The 11,959-nt window shown below is 41.7% G+C and overlaps 1 long non-coding RNA gene across 1 annotated transcript; it reads right to left on the bottom strand.

Annotated features, from left to right (window-relative positions):
- Window positions 1-9,907: 9,907 nt before the first annotated feature.
- LOC126629806 (uncharacterized) lies at window positions 9,908-11,748 on the bottom strand. The gene is made up of 3 exons (XR_007625865.1): window positions 11,469-11,748; window positions 10,703-11,372; window positions 9,908-10,267 (listed from the first exon to the last, which is right to left on the bottom strand). It is a non-coding gene; the product is annotated as an uncharacterized LOC126629806 (long non-coding RNA).
- Window positions 11,749-11,959: the final 211 nt, after the last annotated feature.

Here is an 11,959-nt window from a genome sequence, read left to right on the forward strand (position 1 = left end):
AATGAGAGAGGGATGAAGATAGAAAGGAAGGAAAGAGAGGGTATCATGCGGGGGAAAAGGAAGAAGAGGGAAGTAAGGGAGGAACAAGACGCACGGGGGTTAATAATATAGAATATTACGCGACGGAGGGTTCGTCTCACAAGGCTATACAATCATCGCGCAAGTTTTTTAAAATTTCCGCGAAAAAAAAGCCCTTTATTTGAATTTTCAGACAGTTGCGCGACGAATCAATATATTTCGTCACTCAAATATACTTTGAGCGACAAAATATATTGATTCACCGTGCAAGTTTTTTAAAATTTCCGCGAAAAAAAAACGCTTTAATTGAATTTTCAAACACGTGGGCGACAAATACATATATTTCGTCGCTCAAAGTATATTTGTACGACCAAAAAAATTTTATGCGTTGCGCAATTGTGTTTTAAATTGGTTTTTTTTTTAAATTTTGTTTACAATTTATTATAAAATACAAACAAAACAAATTTATTTACAAAGTAATTCACATATAAAATGGGAACCATTCATACCATTTTTTCCATCACTCTATATAATGCATTAAACATTTCATGTGTTTTACAAAAAAATTACAAATAAATTGCCTTAATCCTAATCTGAACTATAATAACTTTCACTTTCGTTGCTATCATCCTTTTCAGTGTCCCATTCCTTATCATCGATAGGTACGTCACCATCGTCGTTCGTGCGCACTGGACCATCATCTCGTGGAATATTACCGAGGTCAATCGTGATGGACTGAATCGGTATTTCGATTGAAGATACTTCATCTATCTGAAATGGTTCTTGGATAAGATTAGTATCTCAGAGTGTTTCCACACCACTTTCCATTGAAAGATTCAAGACGTTGGTTAGCAACATTGTTGATGTCGTCGTCAGTACGGTCTTGTTCTGGTATAGCATACACGTTCCTATGATCCATCTTCTGAACAACTTTCCAACCCTTCCCGGATTTAGGGTCATCTAGATACACAATTTGTTTTGTCATGGTTGCTAATATGTAAGGGTCATCATCGTACCAAGTTTTGGTAGTGTTCACTGATAGTAATCCATGATCTGTTTTCACACTTCCATGCCTATTTGGGTGTGTATCAAACCATCGACACTTAAATAGGATCACTTAGCACTGGTCTTTATAAAGCAATTACACGACACTTGTTAGTTTGCCATAGAATTCAATGTCTGTACTTTCGCCTCCTCCGGGGACATGAACACCGCTGTTTTGTGTACACAACTTGTCATCTCGTGCACCCACTAAGAACTTGACGCCGCTGACATGGCAGCCTGAGTACAATTCAACGCGAATTGGTCCGAACGCTAAGTTATATAACTCTTCACTGTACACGGGGGAATTCGATGCTTTCAGTTGATTCACCTAATATTAGACAAACATTTAAATTTGTTAGTTCGAGCAACTTAATTGGTACAATATATATGTCCAATATAAAACACTTCAAACTTACATATTCGAGAAACCACTGCGGAAACAATTCACGGTGTTTCTTGGCATACAAATATGAAGGATGTGCCTGCTTCATCATATTTTCATGCTTATCTAGGTGTGACAATGTCTCGTCACAATTGTTGAGTACGAACCAATGTGCTACATCCATGTTCTTCTTGGAAAACAACTCACCACAAATCGGATCTCCGAATGGTCGAGCGACTTGGGCAAAAACTGAAAGTTTCTCCTTTCTCACACCCCGTCATTATTGTGAGGAGGACGATTGAAAGTTGTCTCAACATCTTTTAAATACATTCCACAAAATGTAAGTTCCTCATATGACACCCAAGCTTGTATAATGGATCATTCGGGTTTCACTTTGTTTCGTACACTTTTCTTCAAGTCTCCGAGAAGCCTGCCAAAAGAAAATGATACGATACACATATTACTAATCGTAATATATTTAATATCGATTAATAAAAAAGACAAGGAATATATACCTTTCTATTCGATACATCCATCGAAAGCTAACTGGTCCAGCAAGCAATGCCTCCTCTGGTAAGTTAACCATCACGTGTATCATACTTGTGAAGAAGGCTGGAGGAAATATCATCTCAAACTTGCATAGAACTTGCACAATGTCATGGTGCAACTGATTAACGTCTGTTCTTCGTAACGTTCTTGACGTCAATTGCGAAAAAAAATTGGACAACAACATGATTGGTTTCACTACATCGAGTGGCAAGAGATGTCGAATACCCACATGAAGTAGGCGCTACAGAACCACATGGCAGTCATGACTCTTTAAGCCAGCTAATTTACCCCCGTCAACGTTCATGCAACGCGCGATATTTGAAGCATACCCATTAGGAAACTTTACAGACGATAAAAATTTTAAAATTCTTTCTTGTCATTCGGTTTCATTGCAAAAAATGCAAGATCCTTTCTAGCTTTATAATTGTCCCTATTCATCCATAAACCCCGTCGCATTTCCATTCGTTCCAAATCAAGACGAGCTTTGATCGTGTCCTTTGTCTTGCCTTCAATATCTAGAATTGTGTCGACCAATGTGTCAAATACATTTTTTCTCAACATGCATAACATCGAGGTTGTGTCTCAATTTTAGTTTAGACCAATATGGGAGCTCAAAAAACATAGACTTGTGCGTCCAGTTCATATGTGTAGTAGGTCTTGTCCTAGTGACATTAGTCCTAAAAGGAGCAAAATCCAAACGGTTAAGCTGTTCTAAAATATGAGCACCAAACCATTCTCTGGGTCTGAGGCGATGCTCTTTCTCCCCGTCAAACTTTTTATCCTTCTCTCGCCACTCGTGGTCCCAAGGCAACCATCTTCGATGACCAAGTTAACAAACTTTTCCAGCGTGCCAACTAGATGTTACGTCTTCCTTGCATACAGGGCATGCCATATAACCCCTAGTGCTCCACCCAGAAACCATTGCATATGCAAGGAAATCGTTCACAGTCCACATCACTGCAGCCCGCAAAGTGAACATCTTACCAGTACATTTATCGTATGTGCGCACACCGTGTGTCCATAAATCTTTTAGCTCATCCACCAACGGCCGTAAGTATACATCGATTGACCTACCAGGATCCTCAGTTATCAATAAAGTCATCATCATGTATTCTTTTTTCATAAATTTCCATGGTGGCAAATTATACAGAAATACGAAAATCAGCTAAGTACTGTGGTGTTGGTTTAAAACCCCAAACGGATTAAATCCGTCAGTGGCAAGTTCCAATCTAACGTTACGAGAATCAGCAGCAAACTAGGGGAACGTTCGATCTAACTATTTCCATGCCTCCCCATCTGCAAGATGTCGCATCACATCGTCGTCTACCCGTTTTTCCTTATGCCATCTCATGTCTATGGCAGTATGCGACAACATATACAATTGCTGCAACCTAGGTTTCAAGGGCAGATAACGCATGACTTTTTGTGGGATCTTAGTGGTTCTATTATGAGATGTCATTTTGAACCTCGACTCATTGCATACAGGGCATTTATCCAATGTTTTATACTCTTTGTAGAATAAAATACAATTGTTTTTGCAAGCATGAATTTTTTTTCATAACCCAATCCAAGACCTTTCAACACCTTTTGCGCGTCTCTATGGTCTTTTGGCAAACAATTGTCCTTCAGAAGCATTCTCTTGAAAACCCCCAAAAAGTAATCGAAACACTGGTTCGACATACGATGCTTTATTTTCCCATGCATTAGTTCCACAATGGCCGTGTGAACGGAAAAGCTTTCGCACCCCGAGTATAACTCTTGGTTGGCATTTTTTAATAGTTTTTCATATTGTTCAAACTCTGCACTGTCCATTGGTGTAGGCATGTCATCTTCCCCTTCATGATTGGTGTTTGTCGATGCAAATGGAAAAGCATCATTTATAATATTCATGACTTGTTCATTAGGATCGACAATAGGTTCAACATTATCCACTCTTGTGGCATTTGAAGACGAAGCATTGTCTAATTGTTCCCCATGATGGTTCCAAGTATTATATGTCTCAATCATTCCATTCCTTACTAAATGAAATCGAACATTTTCTATTGTCTCCCTTAACGTGTTGTTACACCTCCTACAAGGACACCGGATTCTAGTTGCACCCAGGTTGTGTGTACTTGCAAAGTCAATAAAATCCTCGATTCCATCCAAGTATTCGTCCGCGCATCTATTCGGGTTCTGTATCCACGTCCTGTCCATAATTCTTGGAACCACAATAACAATACAACAATCACAACAACTTCATACAAACTGATAATGTCACCTTATGCCTCCGGTAGGGGCCCTATCCCATTCGGGAATGCATAGTTATGTCACGTAATTTACAGCTACATCATATTAGATTTCGACGTAGATGAATTTCGGCAGCATCTCGATACAGTTCTTCAGGTGTACGACTCGAAGAACGTACAGAGATGATACCGAAATCTTCACAACCGAAACCTAATCCTTCAACCATAAACTACGCGTCATAACTATGCATTCCCAAACTGTCCAAATAATGGGACAATTCAAGAATTAATTGGACCGCAATCATGCTTTCGAATCCATGCGCGAAATCCAACTAATCCTTAAACGGGAAACTAAGTTTTACTAAAAATAAAAAACAAGTACGAAGTTAATTTCAATTAACTCCATACATCACAACACATATTTATACGTCAAGTACAAATTTAACAACATAATATAAATATAATTTCATAGCACAATATAAACATAACAAACTAAGTTCAACATAATTTAATTAATGGTGTATGTTTAAAAAATAAAACGAAGAAATTACCTTCTCAATTGTTATCCACCAATCGCTAATCACACAATATCCCTATAGAGAACGAAATTAATGGCGTTAGTATGAATTTACATTAATACTTTTACTGTAACGACAAAAAATGCTTACTAGACACACCGAGATAGCTCGATCAACCTAAAGAAGATGGAGGGAGTAGTTTAGATGATGAAATTGAGAGAAAATGAAAATGACGGATACCATATTCAGCAAAATCGCAGGGATGAGTGCAGAGGCACAATCTGCAAATTTTTTGCAGTTTGCCTCTGCACAAGGCTGATTCCAGAAAAAAAATGACGAACGATTTTGCGCAACGAATAATATGTTAGTCGCGCAAAGAACCTTTGAGAGACGAAGAAAACATTTTCGTTGCGCAAATATTTCTTGCGCGACTAACGCCTGTATTCGTCACTTAAATGTCATTTGCGCGACAAAAGAAGACGTTTGTCGCACAAGAAATATATTTTTTATTTTTTTTTATGTTTTCCTTCTTTATTTGTATGTACTGTAAATTTTTATTTTATTATAAATCAAAAAAAACTCCGCCGTGTAAGTTTATCTTACATTGCCGGTCCCAAGCCCGGATAAAGGAGGAGGGGGAGGGCGTCAGGTAGTCGACAGCCGGCACTCCATGATCACGTCGAATCCTTATGAAAATGAATCCAAAACGAAATCGCGCTAAAGCTAGGGCGTCACCCGTAAGTGGCGCGCTGTGTGGCCTGAGCACAGTGATAAGTGAGCAAGGGTCGCTGTATCTCCATCGGCACCCGGATACAGTGTTAAATGAGCAAGGGGGCTATAGAAACTTCTTTTCGAACGACTCCACTCAAAGTTGTTTGGGAGCATATGCTCCTATCAACTTTACACGGGACACACAAAAGAAGTACTTTGATCCTATTAGACGGGGAAGGGTGAAGAAGCTAGGACATAAGGGTAGAGTTTAAGAGAGCAAAATGCGTTTAGGAACGTGGAATATAGGAACCTTGACGGGAAAATCTATGGAAGTAGTAGAAGTTATGGTGAGGAGAAGGATAAATATTATGTGCCTACAAGAAACTAAGTGGGTTGGTCGTAAGGCAAAGGATCTAGAAAACTCATGGTTTAAACTATGGTATTCGGGCACAAATAGAACGAGAAACGGTGTTGGCATCATCGTGGACAAGACCTTGACACAAGATGTTGTAGATGTCAAGAGGGTAGGAGATAGAATCATGGCAATCAAGATTGTAATAGGACAATAACTTATCAATGTGATTAGTGCGTACGCACCTCAAGTAGGGTTGGATACGAGTTCGAAGGAGAAATTTTGGGAAGACCTTGGAGACTTGGTGCAAGGAATTGCTCAGACGGAGAAGTTATTTATAGGAGGAGATTTAAATGGACACGTGGGCAGGGAGACAGGCAACTATGGAGGTTTTCATGGTGGCCATGGTTTTGGGGAGAGAAACGAGGATGGGGAAGCTATCTTGGATTTTGCAATGGCATATGATCTCTTCTTAGCCAACACCTTCTTTAAGAAGAGAGAAGAACATGTGATCACCTACAAGAGTGGGTCGTCAAAAACACAAATAGATTTTCTTCTAATGAGGAAAGGGGATCGTATAACTTGTAAGGATTGCAAAGTTATACTAGGAGAGAGCGTGACTAATCAACATCGCTTGTTGGTGATGGATGTACATATCGAAAGAGTGAGAAAAAAGAACAAGACTTGGAAGTGCCCAAGGACTAGATGGTGGAATCTAAAAGAAGAAAAACAAGCCATTTTCAAAGAGAAAGTAATCACCCAGTGTGTGTGGGATAGAGAGGGGGAAGCTAACCAAATGTGGGATTCCATGGCTAGTTGTATCCGAAAAGTAGCAAAAGAGGTATTAGGAGAGTCCAAGGGCTTTGCCCCACACCAAAAGGAATCTTGGTGGTGGAATGAGGAGGTACAAGCAAAGGTGAAGGCTAAGAAGGAATGTTGTAAAGCCTTATACAAGGATAGGACCGATGAAAATGGTGAAAGGTATAGAAAAGCGAAGCAAGAGGCGAAGAAAGCTGTGAGAGAAGCTAAGTTAGCGGCTTATGACGATATGTATAAGCGACTAGATACCAAAGAAGGAGAGTTGGATATCTATAAACTAGCTAGAGCAAGGGAAAAGAAGACAAAGGACTTAAACCAAGTGAGGTGCATCAAGGATGAGGATGGAAAGGTTCTTGCTACAGAGAACGCGGTTAAAGGCAGATGGAAAGGTTATTTTCATAATCTTTTCAATGAAGGACATGAAAGGAGTGCTTCTTTAGGGGAGTTGAGTAACTCAGAAGAGTGTAGAAACTACTCTTTTTATCGTAGAATCCGGAAGGAAGAAGTGGGTGTAGCTTTGAAGAAGATGAAGCATAGAAAAGCAGTAGGCCCAGACGATATACCAATCGAAGTGTGGAAAGTTTTGGGAGAGACAGGTATAACATGGCTCACTGACCTTTTCAATAGGATTTTGAAAACGAAGAAGATGCCGAATGAGTGGCGAATGAGCACTTTGGTGCCTATCTACAAGAATAAAGGCGATGTACAAAATTGCATGAACTATAGGGGAATTAAGCTAATGAGTCATACAATGAAGCTCTGGAGAGAGTCATTGAGCATAGATTGAGGCAGAGACACGGGTTTCAGACAACCAATTCGGGTTCATGCCAGGGCGCTCAACCATGGAGGCAATCTATCTCTTACGAAGATTGATGGAAAGATATAGAGATGGGAAAAAGGATTTACACATGGTCTTTATAGATTTGGAAAAAGCGTATGATAGGGTCCCAAGAGACATTCTTTGGAGGATTTTAGAGAAGAAAGGAGTACGAGTAGCATATATCCAAGCTATACAGGATATGTATGAAGGAGCAAAGACTGCCGTAAGAACTCATGAAGGACAAACCGAAAGCTTTCCCATAACTGTAGGATTACATCAAGGCTCATCCTTAAGTCCTTACCTTTTTGCGTTGGTAATGGATGAGTTAACAGGACATATTCAAGGTGATATTCCTTGGTGTATGCTTTTCGCAGACGATATAGTGTTGATAGATGAAACTCAGGAAGGGGTAAATGCAAAGCTTAACCTTTGGAGAGAAGTGTTGGAATCTAAAGGTCTTCGCCTAAGCCGATCAAAGACAGAATATATGGAGTGCAAGTTCAGTGCAAATGGAGGCCAAAACGAGTTAGGGGTGAGGATCGGAGATCAAGAAATACCAAAGAGAGACCGTTTTCGTTACCTAGGATCTATCTTGCAAAAGAACGGAGAATTAGATGGAGATCTCAACCATAGAATACAAGCTGGATGGATGAAGTGGAAGAGTGCATCCGGCGTGTTGTGTGACCGCCGTATGCCACTGAAGCTCAAGGGAAAATTTTATAGGACGGCAATAAGGCCGGTGATGCTGTATGGCACAAAATGTTGGGCGGTGAAGCATCAACACGTACACAAAATGGGTGTAGCGGAGATGAGGATGCTTCGTTGGATGTGTGGGCACACGAGAAAGGATAAGATTAGGAATGAGGATATCCGGGGTAAAGTAGGAGTAGCCGAAATTGAAGGAAAGATGAGAGAAAATCGGTTACGGTGGTTTGGACATGTGCAAAGAAGGCCTACTGATGCTCCGATTAGAAGATGCGACTATTGGACAGAGGTTCAGGGCCGAAGGGGCAGAGGAAGACCTAGGAAAACTTTGGAAGAGACCCTAAGAAAAGACTTAGAGTACTTGGATCTAACGGAGGACATGACACAGGACAGAACACAATGGCGTTCTAAGATTCATATAGCCGATCCCACTCAGTGACTTGGATTTTCCAAGTCTCCAACCGAGAAGTTTTCCTCACTCGGGAAATTAAGGGAACACTACCTCAACCTATATGCTCCACTCACAAAGCTTTAACATACAAGCTTCAACAAAAGAAAATTCAAAGAACTTAGCGAAGAAGGCTTTGGTGTATTTAACACAAGACGTTGAAATGAAGGAAAGCTTATTTATTGATATCCCCGATAAGTTACAAATATGTACATATACTTGAGTCAAAATAAACAAACAAGAGGGAGCCTTCACAAAGGTTGCTTAGGAGAAGTCTCAGCAGTCGGTAGAGCCCCAGAAAGAGAAGGCACCGGAGGGGGATCATTCGGAGCCTCAGTACTGGACAAAACCCTAGAAGGAGGAGGCATCAGAGATTGATCATTTGGAGCTTCATTACGCGGTACAGCCCCAGAAGACGAAGGCAATAAATGCCTTTGGAACAAACCCACAAATATCTGATGATCAAGTAAAACCTGACCATCAGATTCCTTCATCTGGTCAAGCTTCCTCTTCATGTTTGTAGCATAGTCATGTGCGAGCCGGTGCAACTGTTTATTCTCATGCTTGAGCCCTCTAATCTCCTGTTTGAGACTCATCACTTCAGCCGCCAATGATTCAACTTGGCGGGTTCGAGCAAATAGGCGTTGGGCCATATTAGACACAGAACCTGCACACTGAACACTGAGAGCCAGAGAATCCTTAACAGACAACTCATCAGACCGTTTGGAAAGTAGTCTGTTATCTTTGGGAGTGAGAAGGTTCCTGGCCACTACCGCAGCGGTCATATCATTCTTCATCACGGAATCCCCAACGGTAAGAGGACCAGTAGGGGAGACGAAGGATGGGCTCCATATGTTGTCTGGAGAAGACGGGGCTGCCTCTTCAACAAGGTTCAAGTCAAAACGACGGTCGGAGGGGCCAGACATTTTCAAAGGTGTTGAAGAGAGAAGAGGTCGGACAAATCAAGATCTTAGAAGTGCAAGAATGGAGCTTCTACTGGTGGATATTCAAGTGTGCTTTGGAACTTAATGTCAGCCCCTATAAAAATCTGCACTCGACGAAGCTTCAGAAATCGAAGAGGCGCCTGCTCAGAAATCGAAGAGGCGTTTGCTTTCTCAAAAGCTAGGCTGCTCAGAGACCACGAGGGTCGATCTCAGAAATCGAAGAGGTGTTTGCTTTCTCAAAAGCTGGGCTGCTCAAAGACCACAAAGGCCGATCTCAGAAATCGAAGAGGCTTGCTTTCTCAAAAGCTGGGCTGCTCAGATATCACGAGGGCCGATTTCAGAAATCGAAGAGGCACCTACTTTTCCAGCCTTGTCAACACCTGTCACACGCACACTCAGCTTTGCGGAAATTATGGGCATTCTGTCGAAGATTTCTGGCGAAGTAGAAAGCACATGAATCGTACTGTTCAATCACCCACTTCCCACACGCAACAGTAGCTCATGGGTACCACAGATAACTTTGCCAAAGTTCTCTGACAAAGTTGAGACACGTGAAGCTTACAGCTCCCACTACATCGCTCTGACCAAGAAGGGTAAAAGAATTGCAAAGAAACAACACTAACAAAGTTTAGACACATAAATTTTGAAGGTCTAGCTACCATATTATTACCCACAAGGGTAAAGGAACAGTACCACTGCTGGATAATTGGAAAGTCCCGGTGTGTCAACCTCTGTGCTTCGTGGCAAGGTAGACTAGCAAACATGCCCAACCTTTACTCACATTCGAGAAAACACTCCTAACAAGATTGCTTGCTCCAAAATCGAAGAGGCACCGCCCTCCGAATCTCGAGAGCCAGACTCCCAACATGATTACTTTCTCAAAAATCGAAGAGAGGGTAAAGGAACAGTACCACTGCTGGATAATTGGAAAGTCCCTGTGTGTCAACCTTTGTGCTTCGTGGCAAGGTAGACTAGCAAACATGCCCAACCTTTACTCACATTCGAGAAAACACTCCCAACAAGATTGTTTGCTCCAAAATCAAAGAGGCACCGCCCTCCGAATCTCGAGAGCCAAACTCCCAACATGATTACTTTCTCAAAATCGAAGAGAGAGTAAAGGAACAGTACCACTGCTGGATAATTGGAAAGTCCCTGTGTGTCAACCTCTGTGCTTCATGGCAAGGTAGACTAGCAAACATGCCCAACCTTTACTCACATTCGAGAAAACACTCCCAACAAGATTGCTTGCTCCAAAATCGAAGAGGCACGACCCTCCGAATCTCGAGAGCCAGACTCCCAACATGATTACTTTCTCAAAAATCGAAGAGACACCGCTCTCCGAATCTCGAGAGCCAGACCCCCAGCAGGATTGCTTTCTCAAAAATCGAAGAGGCATCGTTCTCCGAATCTCGAGAGCCAGACCCCCGACAGGTCTGTAATCTTCACACGCAACATCAGCTTTCCAGATACCACAAACCACTTTTTGAAAGTGCTCTGACAGAGTTAAAACATGTGAAGCTGGCAGCTCCCACTACAGTGCTATAACCAAGCAGGGTAAAGGAATAGCATTATTACTTGATGTTAGGGAGACTCCTATATATGTCGACTTCCATCCCTAACGGACAGGCAGACCTGCAAAAATGCTCAACCCTTTCTCTTATTTGAGAGGGCACTCCCAACAAAGCCTTTCGAAATATTCAGCTTTCTTTCCCCCCGATAATACCTCTGTAAACAAGCTATACTAGAGCAAGAATATCTCATATCATCAGGGTTAAAAGCAAGAGTATCCCATATCATGTTTTTTCCCTGTCTTTTCCTTTGGCCTTGTTCTTACCTGCAAGACAAGGAGAAAGAGAGTAATCAGTCAGCACTTGGAATCAAGCTTCCAGCCAGGAACTGACTGCCTGGAACCCCTTACCTGATTACTTACCTGGCATTGCTCTCGAGTACTCATCTTCAACATCTTATGCTTCCAGGGAAGATACCGCATCTGCCTGAGGAACAAATAGGGCAAGTGAGAAGGATACAAGGAAGCATGTGGAGACAAGCGTAACAGCACACGTGCCGATACATCCACTACTCTATCGAAAGCAAAAGTATCCCATATCAGCAGGGTCGAACGTACTCTAGATTTGATGGACTTGTTTTGACCCTCAAATTCTTCAGTCGGCCTTATACTCTGGAGGAAACCAGAAAACCCTCCAGCCCAGTTCAAGAATAAGCCTGTGGAAAGTTACTTCTTCAAAAGCAAAAGTATCCCATATCATCTCTCCTCATTTTTCTTCTCTTTATCCTTCATGCTGCCTGCAAGATAGGGAGAATGTGAACAATCAGCCGGAGCTCTGATTGCTTACCTTGTCTGTCACCTCTTCCAGCAGATCCCCCAGCTCGGCGACTTGGGGGACTCCTACTACATGGTTT

This window comes from Malus sylvestris, chromosome 7, assembly GCF_916048215.2.
Source record: "Malus sylvestris chromosome 7, drMalSylv7.2, whole genome shotgun sequence".
Classification (NCBI taxonomy): domain Eukaryota; kingdom Viridiplantae; phylum Streptophyta; class Magnoliopsida; order Rosales; family Rosaceae; genus Malus; species Malus sylvestris.